Genomic DNA, 25,276 nt, shown 5'->3' on the forward strand with positions numbered 1-25,276 from the left:
TATGTTGTTGAATTTCTGTAGCAAAATTTAAGCCACAGCATATTCACTCAAACATAGCACAAAATGTTGTCCCTTCTTCCCCCCAATCAGATCTTCTCCATTCCAGGAAAATACAAAATTTAATCCAGGTGAATAGTTTTTACCTTAGACCTAGTAATGTATTTTAAGGCTTCAGGTTTTGGTATGCATTTTGTGTGGCATACCTGAGACAGTCTGACTTAGGATTAAAACAAACAAACAGAAAACTAAACAAAAAACCTTGTTTAGGCTATATGTAAATCCCAGGTACTGCACAAAATATTAAAATGAAATTCTGTTGGCACTGGCATACTAGTACACTTTCTATTCAAAGAACTCATACATTTGTTATCTTTGAGCTACTTTCTCTGGCAGACCTAGGCAACCTGAGTTCTCCTATCTTGCTCATTTAAAAGGCCAGTAATTGTACCACTCTTGCCCAGTGCCAACATATGAATCACTCCATATAAATGAGAGACTGGATCAAAATTGTACTACATACTTAGAACTCTCAGGCACATTTGCATAAGTTTAAGGGTGAGCACCAATTCTGTGTTTTTAATCAGTGAAAACACACTTCCTAAAGTATAGAATATCCACCTATTAATAGAGGAAATTTTACACTATGAAAAACCTTCTATTTGTCTCCCAGCCCTTTAGTTACACAAAGTGGCAAAAACTTGCAAAACTTACACTATTTTTTAAAATTGCATCTCATTAAGTTTTATGTCATGCTCTCCAATTATTCATTTTCATTCTACATAGTTCTTCAGTAATACAGAGTGTATTATAACAATTTTTTGACCCACGGTTGAAAAATCAAAATATTTGTAGCAGCAGCTATCCAATTGTCACAAATAGTCTCATTTTCCATAAATATGGAGTCCATTTGCTAATCCTGGTCACAGATCTAAATATATTCCCTTTGAATACCTATAGGTGGTGCTGAAATACAATTGTTTCTTAAAAAAAGTGACAATCACAAAGTAACTCTGTAGCAAAACTATCCATGAAGATAGATAGCCCTCCTGGTTGTGCAGATTTACTTCAAGGAAATGTAGCTGAATCAGAAATCAGATTGACATGCATTATTTGTGTTTTCCTCAAGTACTTATTACAATAGATTTTCTCATATGGCCATGTCTTATAGCCAAGACTTTCCAAGACTGAAGTTGCAAAATATAAGGGTATTTTCTAATTGTTGGAAATACCCAATAACAACAACATAAACTGTGAAAATGTAGCTGTCATGAATATGGCATAACTACAAAGAAAAAGAAACATAAACACATTCCCCCAGGAATTTCCCTTTCAGGTTGCACATTTCATCCTGATAATCATAAATTTTGCCATTCGGTATAAATTATGACAATGCAGCTACTAATAATAGCTCTCTGGGCATCAGCCCTGTTTGCTGAAATGAAGCAGAACTAACTAGCTTCTCCACAAACATATAATGGAAAAAACCAAAATCTTTGCCAGGCATAATTAACATGTGGTAACTTGATAATCAACACCAAATGAATCCATACTTTCTGGTTTTGAAAAATACATAATAATTCCACATTAGTGATTATTTATAGAAAAACTGAAGTGTTTGCAATTATGAACATACTTTATGGTAAAAGTCAGAGCTTGAGCCATTTCCTGTAATGCTAATACTTTACACTTAATTTCCAAGCTCTATTCAGCCTTTTAAAATTATGAAACTTAAGAAAACAAGTTACAGTAAGAAAATAAACAACTTCAATAGTTCTAGAATTTTTTTAAAGATAAATAAGGCACAGTAAAAAAAGTATGTCAGCAAAAACTTGTATAAATAATTAAATGCTTATAATGTTTGTGAACAAAGTTTTATGCCTATCACATCAAACAACTGAACAACATAAAACATGAAGGGGAAGGTAGCTACAGAACAAAAGTCAAAGGTTGCAGAACATCAAATTCCCTCTCCCTCCTCTTGCAACATAAAGTGCAAGCCACAGATGCATTTTCCTTCAGTGCATCACAACACCCAAGGAATGAAACACAGAAAGCTGCATTTACCCCTCAATTAAAAGAAAAGAGCAAGAAAGAAATTATATGACTGATACATTAAGTTCCTAAAAGAACAGGAAGTTTATTTGCTAAAAAATAGTATGGAAACTGACACTTGCTTTCCTTTAATTGTAAAGTTAAGCTACTTTCAGAAAAAAGTAGGTTGCATGGGAAGTAGAGTTCACACAAAAAGGAAGAGTCTTTACACTGGAGTTCTTCACAAAGATGTACACCACCCTTTCACTCAGCATGTTCTTTTGATTAAAATGCAATCCATGGTTTCTTCCCCGCCCCCCCCCCCCCCCCCCATCTTCCAGATGTTAACCACTTCCTTGTAGCTCATTTGGAAGTTTAAATACAACATATGTTTAAGACGCAGTACGGCAGCATACACAGACAGGTTTAAAATGGAATACAAATTCCATAGAGACCATGCCACCGCTTCAGAGCTAATGCAGGCTCTTGCTCTAAACATGAAAGGACATTATCGTCAGACCTAGTTTTCAAATGAAAGTATAAACAAGTACTACATTTGGCAAGGTCATCACACTGCAAAAAAGTTGAAAACCTGCACAGGATGAACAACTTCGTTATTTCCTTTGGCAAATCTTCACCTATAGTTGCCCACCTCTCCTCAGAGATCTTTTTGCATTAGAGGGCATCTTCAGTATTCACTTTTTCTTCCTAATGTCTTCCTGAACCTGGTGTCACATATTTTAGTGGCAAAAAACAGGATTACAAATTGGTAGTAGTAGAGAAAACTAAGTCTTGAGAAAAACAAGAGAAGGGTAAGTAGTAAAGTCCACTAACTAATTTCCAATCTTTGACAAACTTCAATAAACCTAGAGGCAAGTCTAAAACTGATTTATGCTGCTTAAAGAAGATGCAAAAAAAAGTGAACTTTCTCAGAATAAAAACGGTTCTAAGTGCATTGCTCTTCCAGCAAAAGATAGAGTAGACAGCACAAATCAGACACACTGTGGTTAATGTATATAACTATTCTTAATTATACATCTATTATATAGTTTGATTACACAGGGAGCATTTAAGGTAATACGAATGTCTCATTAGATTAGATAGAGGAGCATTATTTGGCAACACTTAGATTAATTGGAGTTTTTAGGAAAGGACTTCAAAACTTAGGTTGTACAGGTATAGTGCTAATGAATGCTGTGGCATGGATCAATCATTCCATAGGCAGGCAGCAATGCATCAAAATGCAGATGTTTGTAATGATCTATATGTATTAATTGAGACTGAAGCTCAATATTTTCACTAAAATCAGAAAAACTGAAACAAAACAATTCCACAACAAAGTAAATTTGAAGCCCTGCTAACTCAAAAAGATACAGCTGAACTTGACAGTTTCATTTTACATTAGGTATCTTTCAAGGTTTCCAAACTTGAAGGTTTAGTAAATTAACCAGTATACCACTCAGTGGGTGGTCTGCTCATGGCCTACCTACATAGGGTAACACACTGTATGTATAATTTTTGGAGAGCTATAGAATGTAGCAAGTTTGAAATTGAATGGTGAACTCACTCAATTGTTAGGCAATATTTACTGTGGTGTCACTTTACCTCTACTTCTATGAACCTGAATTTGGGTCGTAACATTTTTCACAATGGCATCATCTCTCCCCTGCAATTTTGGATATATTTAAACAGCATCTTTTACCAATCAGCGGAGAAAGATATCTGGCTATCCATATAATCCAATTGTATAAAAATGCAACACACTTTGGCATATATGTCTGGCTCTTTTGATATGAGCAAAATTTAATGAAAATAAATGTTGATTTTTATAGGAGGGCCACAAAGATGATCAGGGGACTGAAGCACCTCTCCTATGGGGACAGGCTGAGAGAGTTGGGGTTGTTTAGCCTGGAGAAGAAAAGGCCCCAGGGAGACTTCATAGCAGTCTGCCAGTACTTAAAGGGGGCCTGCAGGAGAGATGGGGAAGGACTCTTTATCAGGGAGGGTAGCGATAGGACAAGGGGTAATGGTTTTAAACTGAAAGAAGGTAGATTTAGGTTAGATATTAGGAAGAAATTCTTTACTGTGAAGCTGGCGAGGCACTGAAACAGGTTGCCCAGAGAGGTTGTGGATGCCCCCTTCCTGGCAGTGTTCAAGGCCAGGTTGGATGGGGCTTTGAGCAACCTGCTCTAGTGGAAGGTGTCCCTGCCCATGGCAGGGGGGTTGGAACTAGATGGTCTTTAAGGTCCCTTCCACCTTAAACCATTCTGTGATAGGTCGGAAACCTGGTTCAATGATGTGTTTTATCAGTTTAACACAGAAGCCAACTCTGAACTGGCAGCTACATGTTCCACATACACCCTAAAAAGTCAAATGCAAGAACTGGCCTGCTTAAGTATAATATCTGTAAAAAACCCAATTTGGTTATGCGAATTATATAAAATAAGCCAAGACAACCACCACGCATTAAAATGTTTGTGGTAATCTGGTGTAGCTATATACCTCTGAGGGTTCATAAACTCATCTTGAAAGACTTAGAGGAGCCTAAGTTAACACCTTAATTATCTCATTTAATTGCCTGTTTATAGATTATCCTTTTTTCTGATTGACTCCCCTTCCAAATATCATATCTTACATGAACGACCACTCCTTCTCCTTTGGCCCATTCTGTGTATCTTAGTTGTCTTTAACAGCATGCTACTTTTTTGTACTTCCCAATATATTTAGGGTGGGAGAAGAAAACATCTGGCACATACGTAGCCTTGCATCTGAACTTGAGGGGGAACAACCAGATTTGAGCCATCCACACCGAAGCTGAAACTGTATCTAAACTCCCACTGTTTTTCCAATGATAAAAGATCTAGTGATCTCATTTGTCAAATTCTCACTCCAGACAGCTCAGATAGCAGTGAATGGAATATCCTCTCTTTTTCAATGTCCCCTAAAGCTGCTTGGTACTGGAGAGAATTGAGGTAAGTTATTATTCCTACAGTATGCTATGCATAGATCAGAATCTAGAGTTTAAGTCTTGCTGTGCTTGTATTGCCAAAAACCAAGTCAAGATCACAGCTCTGTTGACACGGGGTTTCAAAACTTCTTAGGACCAACTACATATTGGTACTGGGAAACCAGTTTTTATACTTGGATCTTCATATAAAGATAGAAGCCTCAGTGAGGGTTGCCCCTCTCGCTTGGGAGCTGGTTTGAAACTGAAGCTCTTACCCTTGGCTCCCACCCTAGCTACACTACAGCAGTGTTGCAGCCATGCCTGTGCCCAGTCATTGACCCCAACCCAAATGCTGACTTCTCTCTTGACCTCAGACCAACCTCATCACTATGCAACTTGCCTGGCAATCACTGGGCTGTATCTGACCCTGGTTATTCTCTCCAGACCTGATCACAACTCTGTCTTGCTGACTTGACTTCCAGGCTTGACCTTGCACCTGTGTCATCACCACAGACTTGTCTGATGATCTGGACTCTTCACTGACCCTGGCTGCCATTACCACAGCTGCCCTGCTTATCTTACTGTCATACTGTGGAACTGTACTGGTAAGATCACTGCCCTTGCCCACCCTATTGTGCTTGTCTCCCTGTTTCTCTTCCCTTGTGGAACAACCTGCCTTTTCTGCTTCCTGACAACTCGATGCATATTTTCTTCAGGGGATGTTGCATTTTACAGCTAAAATCCATATTACAGTCTAAAAGCCCTCTACCTCCAAAAGGTGAATGTCCTATTCTCTCCCAGCCTCCTAGCTTTCTTCCTCCCTTTGTTTCTAGCCATCACAGCCACCCTTCTTATGCATCCTTCTGTCCTTCTCACTCAACTCACTAATGCTCAGTAAAGGAATCAAGTTTGTTCAGAGAAAAGGGAGGTTATCACATACCCTGGTGGATGTGTGAGGGAAGGAAGGAGTAGGGACTCTTATATTGCATCTGATTGTATAACTGAAATGTTCATTCATCCTATCACTTCCCATTAACCCAGACTGAGGTCAGACTGTTGTAGCATTGCGTTTATGGACACAAAATTTAGTTTATAAACTAGAAGTGCTCCCAACAGCATATTTAAAACTGTTCAAATGTTCATGTGAGTTATTGTTTCCTTCTATTTTTTTTTAATTCATGATATCAACACCTAGACAAAAAGGTGTTCTCATGCTCAAAGCAGACCCACTGGAAGGAGAAGCATTTCTTTCTTATCTTCAAGGAGTTTATCATTTACATATATGGCAAACAGATGCTGCTACTCTAGTTTATTAATCATATACTGTGATGACATCTAGAGAGGCACAGAACAGACATGTTTGACCTTTACCATCCCTTATCTCTTCTGCCCTACATATGTTCTGGTTGCAATACCTAAAGAGCACTTTGTGGTGCTGGCAGCTACTGTTTACACTGACTAATGAAAACATGCCTTTCCTTCCCCTCCTGCCACAAAGAAGCTAAGAGCTTTCATGAGGTACAAAGCAGAACAAAGACATTGTTTCTGTAATCACTTCATTAATAACTTATTCCCAGCCATACATAATTCTGGTCTCTCTCCTATCAGGATGCAGCATACACCACATCTCCAAATTATTTTAAAAACTTGCATACTTACTATCCTCATAAGTTAAGTCACTGAACACAGCTGACAAAGTTGGTCAGACTGAAAGGCACTGTAAGTTGACCCTAACATTTCCAATATTCGAGAAAACCCCCATTTCAATGAAAACCTGACCTGAAAATGAGCACGGCACATGCATTTCCTGCAGTTTCCATTGTCCCGATCCAATGTCGGGGAAGGTTTCGATATGATCCCAAGAGCGAGATTAAGACACAAACGAGGTCAAATGCCGTATAGTCAAAAGAGTTTTTATTATCAAAAGTATCAAAAGTGGAAAAATGGTAGCGATAGGATAGAATGGAAGAAAAGGTAGAAATTAAGCAAGCAGTCGGGATAGAGTTGCAAGGATAGTCACCACCATGGATCCAGCGGCGTCCCGTCGGTCCTCAGGCAAGCAGTCGGTGGTGAGAGTTGCAAGGATGGTCACCAGCACGGATCCAGCGGCGTCCCGTTGGTCCTCAGGCCAGCAGTCGGTGGTGGGAGTTGCAAGGATGGTCACCAGCATGGATCCAGCGGCGTCCTGTTGGTCCTCAATCTTCAATTCTTTGGTGAGGAAGAAAAGGCCCCCCCCTCACCACTTGTTTCTAGGGGTTCTTTATAGGGCATATTTCGATGATGTCATGCGCTGCAGGTTTCATTCATCACACGACCTTCGCATGATCGATACCAGAAACCAATATCTTATCAGCTCCAGCCCAGTTTCCTCCCCTGGATGCCTCAATGGCCTGGTAATCATCCTTATGGACAGAGGAGTGTCCCGCTTAAACCGGCCATCTTGGAGACAAAGGGCTCACGATGAGCAGTTCACAGTTCCTTGATGACAGCCCAGTCCTTCATACCTAACAATCTTTGAGGCAAATGGTTCGAGATAACAATTCAGCCTCTTACATCCATCTGCACACCAGCTGTGACTGTTCCAGTATTTCAGATACTGCTCCACCAGCACATGCTGAGTGATGGGCAGGACTTCTCTTCTGAAAAGCATCTATAATGTACAAAGACAACATTTTTAGGCGGCTTCAAACATGCAAGTAAACTACTAGGTTTTCTACACACTTAGTAAAAGTTTGATCACAATACAGGTAAACCACTCATTATTTAGCACTGCTCCTTCCATAAGGCTGTATTAACCTGAAAAGATGACTACTGAACTTAAGGCAACCCCCATTTTAAAGTTAAAGAAAAACAAACAAACAAAAGAACCCAAAACCACGCTAAAATCTCAGAACAAACCCTCTTTTCATAAGTCAAAATGCAGTATTCCCGAAAGCTGCCCCCCTTTTCGGGCCCGCTAAAAGATTTTCACAGCGAGTCGGAGTACGAAGGCGCCAGCGTTCCCGCCCTGCCGGCACACACCTACCCCCAACCGCCAAGCCTCCCGCGCGCCGCACGCGCCCAGCAACGGCTGCAGCCGCTCGTCTGCTACCGTAATTACCCGTGGGTGAGCAGGGGACTGTGAATTTAAGAGGATCCCCGGTTGCTTAAGCTGAACCACCTGTGCTAAGGAAGTTGCCCTCCTTTCCGAGTCACTACGGGCGTGTTGCACAGCCTCCTCTTTCCCGTGGCTGGTGGTGCAGGTTCCTAACGGCGGCGCCGCGCGCCTAAGCCCAGCTCCTCAGGCTCAGGGTTCCTCTGGGAGAATCGGGCCCGTCGTCTGAAACAATATGGGCAAAAAAAGTACAGGCAAAATTGCTTGCTGAGCAATACAGAGAAAGCAAGAAAGCTCAAAAAAATTGTAGAGATATGCAAGAACACAAGAGAGTCAGGCAAGCAAGCCATCATGACTGACTTGAAGCCCGCAAGAGAGGAAGAAAGCAGAAAGTGTTAGAGATACACTGGATGTACCTCTGTGGTCTGGTGCAAGGAGGCTTGTAATATAGATCTTCCTCCAAAAGCTGGGAGTGTCTCCCTCTGAGGAGGCTGACACATTAGCCAAGAATGACTATACAGCTCAATAGTCAAAACCTACCCAGTCAACAGAAGCGTTGGCCTAGATGTAGGCTGTAATGCTCTTCAAATTGAAGGGACCAAATGACAGAATATGCAAAAAAAGGTAAAACAGAGGTTTCTTTCTCACAGGATTAAGGGTTATTTTTCAAAGAATCAAGGTTTCAAAGGACAGGATAAGACTGCTAGTTGTTTTGACACCTCTGGGAAGGTGTTGAATTTTACACAGAACAGAGAACAAAGAATACAATAGCAGCTACAATGTACTTTATGTGGCTCAGTTTGACTTGTCCTGATGTTATTGTTTTCTCCTGAGTTCTCTGAGTTTCTGTGAGCCATGATTAGTTCACCTGATTGTGAGCCATAATTAGTACACCTGACATGAATATCAGCATAGCAATCAGCACAGCAGTGTGATTCTGACCATGCCATAGGGACAAGCTGCTTGTTACAAACACATTTCAGGTGACACCATTTAGCACAGTGGACTACAGCACTCAAATGTCTGATGAATAACTGAGGTGTTAATTATACAAGTACTCTGATGATTGGATTTCATACATATCTTAAAGCACTAATAACATCTCATTATTTTAATAGTTGCAGTTAGTTTGGCTCCACTACATAGGCGGTATTCTCACAATGTGTTATGGTTGTTTATAATGTTCAAAGCACATTCTGTCATTGCTCTCTGTTACAGACCAGCTCTCCTTAGAAGCAGTTCAGTGGAAGAGTATTCCAGAGGTAGTTAAACACCGTTCAGTACAGTGAATTTCAGCCAGTTCTTGAACTACATATTTAAACGCCCTTCAGCAGTTTTTGTTTCCTCCATTTTTATCACTGCCCCTGGTCTTGATTCTTTCTTCTGCCCATTCAGGATGATCTCCAAAGTATTTGAGGGAGGCAGTTGCCTTGCCCTTTCCCTTCTCTGCTTTCACCCCACATCCTCTTGTCCAATCTGCAAACAAGATAACATTCATGGGTTCTTTGGTTCTGAACAAGGGCTTTGCTTTCCATGCTTACAAATAAAAATATTTTCAATTTGGGAAAACAAAATATATATTTATGCTTAGGTGTTTAAAGTGGCTGAATGTGCCAGAGAGCATACACTGCCAGGTGAGTGGAGATCATACTTTTAGGAAAGCTGGGTCAAATTACTGAAAGTTGAAAACTGGCTCAATAACACTCAACAATCCTAATTTAAGTCACACCAAGGAGGGAATAATCCCTGCAACCTCATTTGCTTTCTGTTGGTCGGCGAATAATGGTACAATTGCAGTTGTGCTGATAATACTGTAAGGCTCTACACTCATTTTTGTTTGTTTGCTTGCGTTGGAGTGAATTACTGTTTAGTAATTACCTTGCCAGAGTCGAGTCTGGAGAAATCTCCTATACTTAAATAATCAAGTGGATAGCTTTGCATGTGTGCCTGAAAATCCAAGTAGAAGCATAATGCTTATTTTGGTGAAAAAGTTTAAGTAAATTACAAGAAATTAGGAAACTAAATAAGATTTTTGTACTATGCTCTAGGGCAGCATATGGACTTAGCCCATTTCAGCAGGTACCTGAGTGAGGAGTGCAGAGGATTTTGAGTGGGAAGCCCTGAGGTACCTCAGGAAGGACAGCAGAAAGGTTTGGGTGGGAAGCCTTGAGATACTTTTGCAGGGACAATTCCTTTGTGTTTTGGTAGAAATCTACCTCAGGAAGGTGAGCAGAGGGGTTGGAGATGGAAGCACTGAGGTACCTCAACAGGGACAGCAGAAAGGGTTGTTTGGGAAGTCCTGAGGAACCTCAGCAAGGAGAATGGAGGTACTTTTGCAAGGACAACTGCTGTGTCTAGGTAGGAAACACTGTGATACCTGAGTGGGTGCAGCACCATGGTGAAATGGTGGTTTGATGAAAGCAGTTCAAGTGTTTTGTTGGGAAGAGCTGAGGTATCTCAGCAGGGACAGCAGAGGATTTTGGGAAAGAAGCATTGAGGTACCTCAGCAGGACTGCAGCAAGGTTTGGCATGAAGCTTTGAGGTATCTCAGCGAGGAAGGCAGAAGAGATTGAGTGAGAAGCCCTGAGGTACCTCTGGAAGGACAGCAGAAAGGTTTGGGTGGGAAGCTATGGTTTACCTCAGCAAGGACAGCAGAATAGTTTCGGTGAAGCCCTGAGGTATGTCAGTGAGGAGAGCTGAAGGGTTTGGGCAGGAAGCCCTGATATTGGTCAGCAGGGAGAGCAGGGGAGTTTGAGTGGGAATCCCTGAGGTGCCTCTGTGCAGCAAGCAGAATGTTTTGAGGAGGAGGAGTGAGGTGGTAATACTGTGTTAAGGCAGGAAATACTGAGTTATCTGAGGACTGCAACAGCATTTGGGTGACAGCTAGTACATAACTGATATAAAGAGTACACCAGCTGATTTACTGGGCAAAAAGATCTGAAGAATTATACAAGAAATCTAGTGACTCCTCTGGGTGAAGGGGTAGCATGGAACAGGTAGCCCTTGAAGGAAGAACAGTATGAATAGGAGCAAAAAGCTGAGGTAAATCTTTGCTGGAAAGGGGAAAGAAAATATAAATTAGTGTGTGAGGGGACAGGTCTAAGCTGGTAAGTGTACAAAGCAGGAGGCAGGGTGAAGATTTCAGTAGGAAACATCAAAGCAGCTTTGTTGACTACTGCTGACAGCTCTAACTCTAGGTGCTAGGTAAAATATATTAGAGCTGAATCAAGAGCCATACTTCATTGTTTGAAGCAGTTTAGAAAAAAATAATGCTGCATCAAGGAAAGAAAACAATCTCATCAGACTTTTCAGACCAGCTGGGGTCAAGCATTTTGAATTATACTTACAAAAGCAGTAATTCCTAAAAAATTGAGAAAGTAAGCCTTAAGCTCCCAACTTGAAATTTTTACTATATCCTTACAGAACAAGAAAAAAATACAGTCTGTGACAGAAAGAAAATCTGTAAGAAAGCAGAGCAAAATGAAGAAGAAAGGAGAATGGCACTTGGGGCACAGGGACTAGCCCGTAATCGGGGCACAGGTCATGTAAGAGCATGGCTGGCCCCATTGATGGCCTGCCTGCCTTTGAGCCGGGTGACCCATGCTGTAATCAGGCCTGGGGCCTTGGCCTGGTTTTGGCCCTTTGCTTTGTTGCTCCTGGTGCTGCCTGGGGAGAGTGTCAATCCTGTGAGGAGGGTCAATTGCACTTTGTCCTCACTGGAGGGGGACACTGAGCTCTCTGGAACCCATTGCCTGCCCCATAAGCAGGGTAGAGCCCTTACCCCCGTAGTTTCCTGCCTGCTGGCCACATGGCCAGGCTAAGCACTCTGTTAGAAGTGGGGTGTTTTGCAGCATTGGCCAGCATGCAACCTGCAGAGCTCCCTGTGGGCATCATGGCTGGCCTAGCCTCCATGCTGCTTGGGTGCGGGTCTGACCTCATCCTCTTGCTTGTGGGCGAGAGTGTCAGTGCCTTGATGCTGGCTGCCCTGGCTTCTCTTCCTCTGCTGGGAAGACCTTTTAGGTGTGTATGCTTGTGGCTGCCTGCGTGTGTGCATGTGCCTGGCTGCATGTGCGAGCTTCTTTTGACTGAGTTTCAGAATCGCTGCAGTATAGAAAAATGAGGCTTCCCAACACCAGGAGAAGAAACCTATGTGATAGCAGATAGGTCCTGCCTCACAGGCTGAACGGAGGGAGAGTTCAGGCTTGCCTCTTCTTCCTGTGGGACAGACCTAGGCAGCTTTGTAATAGTCTGGGCAATGAGACCTCCCTGTAATCAGGGCCTCACAGTCTCTGCCTGTGTGGCTGGCTGTCCTTCTGGGAACTCAGTCAGTGTGCGAGCCCTGTAAGCAAGACATCAGTAACACACCGTGGAGCCCTTTGTGAACCTGCAGCAGCTCGAGCGCCCTGTAAGCAGGGCTCAGGGGCTGCAGTGCTGCAGCCTGCTGCTTTAGCTAGCAATGACGGCTGCGCCCATAAGTAAAGGGCAGGTGGAGGAACTGCTGCCACCTGCAGGGGCAGTCCAGGATTTTGTACTGTTTTTTGTCTTGTATGACCGCTCCGCTGCCAGCTGGGTCAAAGTTTTTACCTGGGCTCCTTAAGACACATTGTGCTGCAGCCAGAATGGCCAGCCCATCCTGTGAGTGTGGGCTGGAGCCTCCCACTGTGGGGACTCGGTGCTAGCACTTGAGCAGCCAGAGTGACCCCCCTTTGTCAGCGGGGTGCTGTGCATCCCCTATGCCCAGCTGGAGGTGCTTGGAGCAGCCCCCTGTAAGCAGGTAGGTGACTCCTGCCTCAGGCTTTCAGAGTGTTGTGGTTTAACCCCAGCCGGCAGCTAAGCCCCACACAGCCGCTTGCTCACTCTCGCCCCCATACCCCGGTTAGGATGGGGGAGAGAATCAGAAGAGTAAAAGTGAGAAAACTCATGGGTTGAGATAAAGACAGTTTAATAGGTAAAGCAAAAGCCGTGCACACAAGCAAAGCAAAACAAGGAATTCATTCACCACTTCCAATCAGCAGACAGGTGTTCAGCCATCTCCAGGAAAGCAGGGCTCCATCACGTGTAACGGTTACTTGGGAAGACAAATACCATCACTCTGAATGTCCCCACACTTCCTTCTTCTTCCCACAGCTTTTATTGCTGAGCATGACATCATATGGTCTGGGATATCCCTTTGGTCAGTTGGGGTCAGCTGTCCCAGCCGTGTCCCCTCCCAACTTCTTGTGCACCCCCAGCCTACTTGCTGGCGGGGTGGTATGAGGAGCAGAAAAGGCCTTGATTCTGTGTAAGCACTGCTCAGCAATAACGAAAACATCCCTGTGTTACTAACACTGTTTCCAGGACAAATCCAAAACACAGCCCCATACTAGTTACTTTGAAGAAAATTAGCTCTATCCCAGCCAAAACCAGCACAAAGAGGCATGGGGCAGAGGTCTGGGGAGCAGGTTGTACCTTCCCTGTAGTCAGGGCTAGGGCCCTGGCTCTTTGGGTGGTCTTTTGCACTGTGCTCCGCTGCCTGGCTGTTGAGAGTCATTCCTGTCACTCTGGGGAAAGGTAGAGCTTACTGATCCCCTCCATCTGGACACTGACCTGCCCATAAGGAGGGTCCAGGTCTCTGCAGCTTCCTGCCCAGCTGGTAGCCTGGTTGGTGGGAGCACCCCTTAAATCTGATCAAAGGAGCCTTCCCTGCCCTTTGAGACCAGGGCTGCCTTATAATTTAGGGACTGGCCTGTGCCCTGGGGTCCCCGGCATGATGACACTGAGCCAGTGCACAGCAAGCCCCCCATAAGCAGGGCTGAAGCCTCTTCTGCCACTGCTTTTCCTGCTCCACTGAACGTGCCCAGAGTGCCAACCTCGACACCAACTTGAATTCTGCAGCTGCAGCTCTCATCAAGGCAGCTGGGCAGCTTCCCCACATGAAGGCTGCGTCATTATAAGCAGTGGCTAGTGAGTTGAGCAAAGGGATCTTGGGCCCAGGGCATTTTGGAGTGACTGGGAGGAGGGTGAGAGTCACATGGGGATTGTTCATATTACTGAGGTCTCTGGGGTGGGACACTTATCCTGTGGCTTCATGCCTTGCTGCAGTGCAGTGCTGTACAGAGAGTGTGGGTGGCTTCTGTGGAGGAGGTATTTCACAATGCCTCTGCTTGTGGGACAGTGGGGCAGCCCTTTTTTGTGCAAAGAGCACCTCAACCTCCCTGTATGAAGGGTTCAGGTCTCTGGGTCATCAGTGCCCTCTTGTCAGCCGGCTTAACAGCCTACCCTTGCCTGCGAGGCTTTGTCACAAGACTCAGCTTTGTGGGATGCATGGAGCCTCTTGTAACCTCGACCCCAGAGCTGACCCTTTTGTCAGGGTTTGGGTCCCCACCTTAGGGGTTTCATGCCCTGTTGGCATGCAAGCCAGCGTGGCAGCCCTGTAATGAGGGTGGATGCCATGGGCCCAACACCCTCCCCTCCCTATGGGAGGAACAAGGCGAGCCCTTTGAAGGATAGAGCAATGTGGACAGCTTTGTGAGACAGGGCAAGAGATGTCCCCTCTTTGTACCATGGTTTTGGCTGCTTTAGTGAGCAGGACAGAAGGAGGACTCTGTGAGGATGGAAGAAATTCCTTCCTATCGCTGCTTCTGGCACCACCATGTCCCACCCCTAGAAAGCGTGCTTAGAGTCATAGACCTCTGCTCTCAGCCTTGTCAGAAGACAACGTACTGCCCTGGGGACTCTGCAGCTATTCCTAAGGGTGAAGGAGTAGAAAGCACTGCATAAGCAATAAGACAAATATCTTGATGGCAACTATCAAACTATTCAGAAAAAAAATAAAATTCAAGCACGTGTTTTTGGCAGTAATGCACTGGTATAATGGATTCCCGATTCATTTAACATACTTGCTACTCTCAGCTCTAGCAATAATCAATAATCCTCCCTTCATAGTCTCTGTACAAATTTTCCTCACAGGGAATGCATTCATAACTTGTATTTGTTTACAGTCATAGAGATGTGAGTAAAATATACTATGCCATTCTTCATAAAGTCTGTATGCCACATAAAACAAGTATAACTCTCAGTCATGTAATCTCCCATAACTCAGGCTGTGAAGAGCATGACAAAATTCATCAGTTGTTAGTCCCAGTATTAAATACTGTATGAACATATGAATAAACAAAACAAATCCATGTTATTCTTGTCCATGCAAAGTACACATGAAGAAGTAGTTCTTCAAGCCCTAAGAACTTTATTCATTTATTTTCTTTAGATAATCTTACTCAGTGTGTGCTCACTCCCTTTTCCTGACAGTATTTGTGAGCCCTTGAAGAATCACTGACTTCGAGACGCAAGAGTGTAAGGGGCAGCCACCACCGAAGCTCAATTAGCCAGTGGCATAATGTAAGTATTTTCACCCTGGCCAACTGTTTACTGAAAATGATATTACCAACCTGGGTTTACACCTGGTATAAGCCTCCTGTTCAGTTTAGGGGTAATTTTCCTGTGGTTTTTTACACATCTAATAGAGTACAAAGAAATGCAGGGAAGACTAGTAATGACGTCTGCAAAAGCAAGAGAGTTGCCAACACTTTCCTTTCTCCAATTGCAGGTTAGATTCCCATATTCTTAACATGTTCACTTCTGCTTCTTGAGAACTGGTGGGTATCTTGAGAGCTATATAATGAATCCCTAAACAGTGTTAGACACAGCGAAGTTGTATGTTAGTCTCCAGCATTTCAAGATGGAGCATAACAGTTGTTCTCTTTCCATTAGATACAAGACCTATCACAGTGACAAAATGTTAAAAAAACCACTAAACTCAAGCAGCACACACATTATTCCAAAGCTGAAAATCTATGTAGCTCCATGCTAATGAAATGTGTCTTAATGTTAATAAGTTTGTGGAAAAACTATTGTGGAAATAAAGGTAAAAAAATGCTGCTATGGGACCCAGACTGGTGTTAAAATGTAAGGGCTATTTACGAATCAAATACTAATAATGCCACATGGAAGAGGCCCAGGATAAAACACAGTTTTAATGTATTTATCCTCTTCCATACATGCAGAGCTAAGCATCACAACAGTTTGATTAGAATATAATGGTGAATAAATAAGTTTGTATTTTTCTTCATTCACCAAGCATTTCCCAGTTACATGACACTGACACTAAGTTGGCCACTTTTGCTGTGTTTGCTAGTTTTGATTGATTTCACATGAAGAATAATAAATACAAATGATCTCTTTCATATTCCTTCTCAGCATGTTTGAATATTACTGCTTTTACTCTGAGAATTTATTCTGTTAGAAGATAATGCTTGTGCCATCCATACATTTCACTGTGGGAAACATGAGTTAATGTTATTATCAAATTACTTGGTATGTGCTGTAGAAACAATGCCATCTAATTTTGCAATAAATACGACCTACAAGAGGGAAGAGAGAGAAGTCTCTATTTTCATATTATGTTTTGAAACAGCAATGAAAATGATACTCTAAAAAGTAGTAGATCGGCAGTCTTAAGGAATAGAACTCCTCTGTCTATGAAGAAGATGGAGGGGGGGTGCTGTTTTCACAGTACTCTTCATTCTTGCCCAAATCATTTAACAGGAGCTATTGATAGCCATTTAGTCATTATTGTTCTCTGTTATATTTAAACTAGCTAGATGAAGGATAAAGTTACAATTGTTACAGAATTATCCACTAAGTCATCTCTCCAGAAATTAGTTTTTCATAGCACTAGTGCTTGAGATAAACAATTGCTTCATTAATGTAGTCCTCAATTTTTTGCCCTTCAATTTTTCTTTACTTAATCAGGTAATGCTCAGGTTGAATGAGACTACCTTCTAAGGGATCATCCCATCAGCAGGCTTGTCCTCATTGGTTCTTACTGAAACCACACCCCCCCAGAGAAGGCACTGCTCTTGGTTGTGCAATCTCTCATACACAGTAAATCTACCAATTTAGACAGCCTGTAGAAGGTCAAGCAAGTGAATATTATAGTTATTCTAGATTAGGTAGTATTACATACCCCATATGAACACACAAGGTGTACACACAGTAAAGAAACTATCTCAGACTATCCTGTGTAAGAAATGAAAGCCTCATTAAATGGAATAAAACAGATTTATTTATCTTGTCTCTTGAGATGTCCGGTAAGTCAAGGTGAGTGTAAAGTGAGTACAATAAAAATGATCTATTTATTGTCCAACATAGCCCATGCCAATTTAGTAATCTCTTCTGTTCTGCTGGCTAGTAACTGGTGATTTTCAGATGTTTCTTGGTTCCATATAAGTCCCTTTGAAATAATCTGGAACTAAGAACAGCTGATGATGATGCAGCTTGGGAACATTTGCATAAAAATTAGGTTGTGTGTCAGTATACTAGTGAAGAAAGTATCTTTTGTAGGGTTTTAATTAAAGATTGAATGATAGTCGGTTAGAGTACACCTTTTAAACAACTTTTCATATACCATAATGCTGGTATAACTTCAAATGCTTAACTAACTTTCTGACATTAGCAGAAAAGTGTACTATAAAGAGTATAAATTAATATGGCTTTAGATTTATTTGGTGGAAAAATTGCTGTGTGAAAAATCCATTGTTGAAAGTGATTATCAGTTACTGATAGGCATTTGAAGTGAAGCAAATTATTTGAAACTAGGACAAATGGCTAGCTCAACTTTGTGCAAAATAGCTTATCTAGTATAAAACCAAATTCTGCGTAGACCGCAGAACATTATCTATTTTATCTCTGAACTTACAAGAGATACTATCACTGTTGCTGAAATTCCGCCTTTTGTCAAGGGATTTATATTAGCATTTAGAAGGCAAACATGCTGGCTTTAATAGTACTGCATGTTAACAAATATTTTTTGCACTTATCTATGCACCACTTTAACTAGAAGCTAAAGTAAACTTGTATTTATGCTGCATGAAAAGGGCAGTAGCCATCTCATTTTCCATGAGGCATTAGAAGATAAGAATAATCTTTTATGATTCATGGTTAATAGAAAGATCCCTTTTTTTCCAATGGAAAACTGCTATTATTTAATTTAAAACAAAAGCAAAGAAAATTCAGTCTGTCTTTTCTTTCTCTTTCAAGATGTTAGATAACGCAGTGAGTAAATTACTATTGTGGTACTCAGGATGACATCACAGACTTATTAACTGAGATTATCATTATTTTGTGTGGGATAAGGCATACACTTTCTGCATTTTGGTTTCCTTTTGGCAAAATGAAGACAATATAACTTTCCTATTTTTCTACTGTATTGTTAGAAGAATTAAATTGAATGTTGTATTAATACATCACTAACTACATTTATAAAGTGATAATAATAACATAAAGACTGCTATACATGCATCAAATTTATAGAGGATGTGATGAATTCAGATACCATGGCTACCCTAAGAGAGAGACATTTCCTAATCTTCCATGAAATCATATTGTAAATTCTCAGGGGCAGTTCCTACTCCTAGCCCAATAAGTAGCATAAAGACTTTTTGCCCAACATTCATAACATTGAGAATTTCAATTAATTGTGTATTGGTTGAAATGCTTTTAATAAACACAAAATACTTTGTTGTGTGTTAAATTTCATCCAGCCTACATATATCTAGAAGGGAGCACAGTTGTTTGGAACAAAAAGTGGGTGGAGTGAAAAAGACCAAGTGAGTGATAAAAAGCATTACATGAGAGTTAGGTTATATAAGAAAGGAAATATATCTATGTATGAATTTTCTCTCTATTAGAGCATGCACCTGTGTTCTATAATGGAACTAAAATTGGGGGCAGAGGGAAAGAGAACTAAGGCATGTTATTAGGTTAAGGTTGGTGTAAGTAAGCTACAGAAACAGAATAATTCATAAGACAATAAGACATGACAGTTCTATTAAGGCTAACTTTTGATTTTTCTGTAGCTTCTTCACTGCCTAAAGTTCACATTAATATTTTCTGACTTTTAACCTCTTTCCAGGGCAAATATTTTCATAGGCTTCTTGGTAGTATCAGCAATCGCTGATCCTGGCACAGGAACTGAGGAACAAAAGATTTTATATCAGAGATGTTGCCAACATTATATTTCCAAATAAGTTACATGTGATAATCAGACAGAAATTCATATTTTCAGGGATTTTAAGTAGGAAATTTCCCCAGGTGCTGGGAGGTAATATGTTTGGCTATTTATTTCCTAGATCTTCAGAAAGAATTTGTATATTTAGCTCTTAATTTTTTTACATCCTATTAGCTGAAGTTTAACATTTTTATGCATAGGTTAACAACAATGGACAGTCCTGTTGGATATCATGTCATGAGGAAAAGTGATTAATGTTGTTGCTCTTTATCTATCAGTTACAATGTAAGAAGCAGAATGAGGCATTCTACTGACATTTCTTCCTCATTCTGAAAAATCACAGGTTTAGGGCTATTTAAGGTACTTATGCTATTGGACATCGCTGGCACAAGAACAAATGAATATAAATTATCTATGGTTAAATGATAACCTAACATTAGAAGAATTTTTTAGTGAGTAGAGCAAGAATAATCTAGAAATGCCTTCCCATAAGACCAGGAATATGGAAATGTGTCTAGATTTAAGCAAAGAATTAGAATAAGTTTATGTACAACTTTATGTGCTGGCAGAATGAGAAGATTCAGAGCCTACAAGATCCTACAGTAGACTATATTGCTATATTACTCTAGAGGGCTATATATTCAATGAGTTAAAAAAAGTAATTTCCATTTTTGATAGCAACAAAATAGGAGTGAGCATAATTAATTTTTATCCTGAGCGTGGAAGGTTTTTTTCTCAATTTTAATTTGAGTGTTTCTAGGATATCCCACGTTTAGACTTAGAAGGAGAAAATCTGTGATAGCCTGAGCCAATGAAACTAAGCCTCATGCTCACTAGCAAAAGTAGGATATTAAATTCAAATAACTTTGCCTTGGATAACATATGGCAAAGCATTCTCTTTTTAATTACACAGCTCCTTTAAAGCTACTTATAAAGATAAATCGATTGTAAACTTATGTAGCGCACATGTATGATACATATTTGGCCTTTTAAAATATTCATCATATAACTCAGCTTTTGCACAGTGATACTGATTAATGCAAACTGAGGTCATATGTGACCATACACAAGTTGTGTAAAATTCTCTTAACTGATTTGCCTGAAGAAAAAGTTCAGGATCCAAAGACCAATTGGTTCAGTTTTAATAGATGAACACCAGAAATAGTATCTCTCTCAAGATATTACGTTACTATTTTCTCTACTTGTCACGCACACGTTTTGAAAGGACAGAATGATTTCTGTATGTCTAACAGAGCATGATTCACTGCTAAACTTCGTGACAGCTACTGCTAGTCCATTTTATTGCAAAAAAAAACCACCGTGTAATTTTTAACGTTTATTGATCTCACCTGCACCCTAATGAAGATCAAAAAGTTAATTGCTCTAGTAATTGCAACTTTGATCAATAGGAAAAAAAATCTGTAATTTAAAAATGTTTTTCTTTATTATACACCAAGTTAAGTCATCTTGCTGTTCTAGAAAGAGTGGGTCTTTTATTACAAAGAAGCAACTGATCAAATAGGTTTTCTTGTAGCTTTCAGGTAGTAATTATACTTTAGTATTTAACATATCACAGCAATTATTTTCAGTTCTGTAAATTTACCCATCATTCTTCTGTGGAGCACTGGATTACAACATGAAGGAGGGAAAAAACTTAAATTAGAAGCATGCTCTGTATGATTTAAAAAAAATAAGACAAAAAGAAAAAGTGGGGTTTTTTTCCAAAGAGCACTGGACGTCATTGAGAAAGGTCTAAAGGGTATAAGAGGACAATTTTAGAAGCAGTAGGGTGAAACAGAACAAATGAAACATTTAGGATTAACATTAGGAATGCTTTACTAACACTGAGATTGCTAAATTCTAAGCAGTCTTCCTGAGGAAATGGCTGCAGCCCATTTAATAGAAACTGGACAAAGCACTTGATAGCATATCGTAGCAAAAAAGTCTATATTGAATGTAATGATGAAAATGTGTTTGTTCTGTCTTTAAATATCTGAGAAAAAAGAAGAAAAATAATAGACTTTTGTGGCACAAATCAGAACTTCAAGGATGGATTGAGTAGATTGATCTGCATACCCAGAAATACATAAGCTCTTCCTCTGTACTTGTGTGCTTCAAAATACTCCTGTGCTTGAAGGCAAGTTAAGAGATTTGCAGGTCTCAAAAGAATTAATCTCAACATAACATTCATAATTTTGTTTTGAGGAATCATTTCAGATGAATGACTTCAAGCATCATTATATTAGATATTTTGTAATACTATCCATACTGCAAAATTTTATCTTTCAGTATAAGTATACACAGCCATTAATTTCATCCAGCTATTATACTATACTCTAATGTTCTCTTTTCTATCACAGAAATTTACATTAAAAACAAAATTTAAAAAATCTTGAATTATAAAACTACTGAAGTGACACTTGAAAATCAACTTTCTAAATGTAGGTTTCCACTCTGTGGTAGATAAATTCTATCAGAAAGAAAGAACAAAAGGCTAGATTCAAATGTTCTTCTCAAGAAAGTGAGTGTTCTTTCATTGTGTGTTGTTTCTATAGAATCACAAGAAGTGTATGAAAAATACATGCCAATACAACGTTATTCTACTTAAGGGAAGATAGCCCTCTAACATGAACGATTATTTCTCTGGTAGTGATTTTCATTGACCCTGAGGGATGGTTTTCTTTTAATTGCACCTAATGAGCTGGCTAGAATATCAGTTCTCTCATTTCCACACAAATTGCCTCTTGTATAACTAGAATGCTGAAGGGATGAGAGAGAGCATAAACTAGCTCCAGTTTCCACATTACCAGAGATATCAGAAAACAGCACCTTCATTTAGGAAAGATTTTTTTAAATTAGAATTTTACTGTAAAATAGTAGAAAGCAACTTTAATGGCTAATTTCTCATGGGCACATTCTCAAATTTGTATGCAAAGAAGAAAAAAGGAAAAGGAAAGGTGAATGCATATAAAGTCTTATTTTTAGACGCATTTATACATTGCTGGATGACATCTTACTGTCCCTTCAAAGCAAGGGATCTATTTTTATCATTGCCCCAGTGCAGGGTTACTAACACAGAACCAGCCATACCCTTACATGATGAAGACTGTTTTTACTCCAGTGAAGCTGCTCTAAAGTAGACCAGCTGAGGATATGATTCTGATCAAAAATCCGTCAGAAGTCAGTGAGACAGCACTATGACTATTAGTTGAGTTATAATATAGAGTTAAATGTCTTGCCTAAAATCACACAGGAATTGTGTGATCTACCATACTGCAGAAATGCATGGTAGCCAAAGTCTGAATCCAAGTAATTTAAACTTTACCGTCAGCAACACTGGCATCAAATTTAAGGTCTACTACTTTTTTTCTTTTCTTTGCATAAAGATCAAGCAAAATCACAGTCACTAAAGAACAAGCCAAAAGCTCACATTGATCGCTCTACACTTTTCTGGGGAGTAATTAAACCATAATGAAAACCATGAAAACTCTGTAAAGACATGTGAACTCAGACACAAAAGTACCCTGAAATACAAGAGAATTCATGTAAGAAATTTAGACAAATTGTCCCAGAGACATGTATCTTCAGATCACTTCTTGTAAAGGATTTAAACTATATACGGCAGACTTTTTTTTGCCTACTTCAGTGGTGGCTTTAATGTGAAGGTACCTGTGAAAGACATTAATCCTGTGGGATGATAACTGTCTTGTTGCTTTAGTTGATGGTATGGAACTTTAAATGTTAGGTGTCTCTTGAAAAGAGTCTGGTGTCATACTATTGATCGTTTTATTTGTGTCTTTGAGTGTGAAATGAAAAGAGTGTCTCCTTCATATTATAGGCAAATCTCTGTTCCTTTGCATTTTAATTTCTACTATTATAAGGTGTTCTTGTTCCTAAATTTCTAATGAAGATCTGCATGTGACAAAGCCATTCACGGCAGCCTGCAATTTAACATCACTTGTTACAGCTTTGCATTTGGTTAGGTAACTTTTGCCTCTACTGCTTTTCTTAATTAATTGATTATGGTTTTCCAAAAGCCTGTCTTTACCTGAATACCGCTTAGATTACTTAACTTGCCATTCATTAAATTGTGTGTTATGAGATGTTATAATATTAAGTATACTACATCTAGCAAAAGCAGAGTGTGCATAAATGATTGTCTCTCCCACCATCGTAGCTTCTAGTAAAGAAGAGAAAGAGGATCAGGGAACTGTGTTTATTAAATTAAAATAATACAGTATTTTTTCCAATCAGCATACAAATGTGTGTTTTGTCTCAGGGGAGTAATTCTTGTTAGGTCACCAAAGCCATTCTCTTTTACTTGGTGTCGTATGAAGACAAAACTCAGCTCAGTCGTCCACTGTTCATCTGAAGCAAGCCTAAACAATTAAAAAGTGCAATTCCTCTGAAAGTGAGATTTATATATCAAAATTATATTTAGCTCTAGACTTTAGTATAATTTTTTCTATCACTTTAGGACTGCATCTACAACTACTAAGTAATTCTGAGGTTTATATTCAACTTTCAAAACATGCACGAATACAATAAAATAATCTCTGTATTTCCAGGACTTGCTGGATCCCCTTTAAATTTGATTATGTCTAACTTACACTGGCTTTCTATAAATAAGGGCATGAAATCTCCTATAATTGAACTAAATGTGCAGTCTTCTCATCTATTTGATCATTTTAGCTCCTTGTTTTTGTTAGAGTCTATGAAACAGAAACGACTGATCTTGACTTTTGACTAAAAATACTTCTCTCAGCAGCAGCTATCAGCCATCAGTTCTGTGCTCACTAAAAACTTCATCAACATTGTCTTTAAACTTACTTAGCTTTCCAAAACCTTTATTAGTATTTGCAGTACTATGTGGACTACATTTGTCCTGGTTTCAGCTGGGATAGAGTTAATTGTCTTCCTAGTAGCTGGTACAGTGCTGTGTTTTTGAGTTAGGTATGAGAAGAAAGTTGATAACACACTGATGTTTTCAGTTGTTGCTAAATAATGTTTAGTCTAAAGTTAAGGATTTTTCAGCTTCTGATACCCAGCCAGCAAGAAAGCTGGAGGGACACAAGAAGTTGGCACAGGACACAGCCAGGGCAGCTGACCCAAACTGGCCAAAGGGGTATTCCATACCATGTGATGTCCCATCGAGTATAGGAACTGAGGGAGTGGGGGGGGGGGGATGGGCACTTGGGGACTAACTGGGCGTCGATCGGTGGGTGGTGAGCAATTGCACTGTGTGTCACTTGTATATTCTAATCCTTTTATTATTACTATTGTCATTTTATTAGTGTTATCATTATTAGTTTCTTCTTTTCTGTTCTATTAAACTGTTCTTATCTCAACCCATGAGTTTTACTTCTTTTCCCGATTTTGTCCCCCATCCCACTGGGTTGGGGGGAGTAAGTGAGCGGCTGCATGGTGCTTAGTTGCTGACTGTGGTTAAACCATGACAACATTATACAGAAAGTCTCTCAGATTTCTAAGTTCTGATACAAATACTGCAATACAGTTTACCATATCAAAAACTTAGAGGCATCTCCTGGGTATTGGTTTACACACGTTAATGAGGACCCTTGTTCTGCAATCTGTTGTAAAATTTCCTATTCATTTCTCTGCTGAATGTGTAACTTTTGTCATGTGTAATTATGTTTTGTTTTCATTTACTTTTAGCTTAAACATTATTGAAATATTCCCAAAATTTGGGTGAAGGAAAAACAACTAAACAAAAGATTGGTGGGAAAAAAAAAAAATCATGCTATGAATGAATAAAAGCAGAGGATTATTGTAAAGACTTGTTGCAAATTCACCTATCCCTGCTAACTGTTTATGGAAAATTGAAGATTTTGAATGAGCATGATTCAAACTTTGGAGAAAATGAGAGCATCTATGGGTATATATTTCACAGCTAATGAATCAACTGGAAAAACAAATGTTTAACTGATTGTACGTATGAAACACTGCCTTAGCAAATAAGATTAGAGGTCTCGCTCTGTTTGAAGCAGACTTATCAGCTAAAATATTCTTCACTGACATAAGCAGTGATAAAACTGCAATCAAACTGTATCTCTTCAACCTACCAGATTTTAGAAAAAGTGGTGACATGAAACCACCTATCAAGGCAATGATGAAAGTGAGTATGAATTTATTCCAG

The sequence above is a fragment of the Aquila chrysaetos genome, chromosome 6 (genome assembly GCF_900496995.4).
Source record: "Aquila chrysaetos chrysaetos chromosome 6, bAquChr1.4, whole genome shotgun sequence".
NCBI classification, from domain to species: domain Eukaryota; kingdom Metazoa; phylum Chordata; class Aves; order Accipitriformes; family Accipitridae; genus Aquila; species Aquila chrysaetos.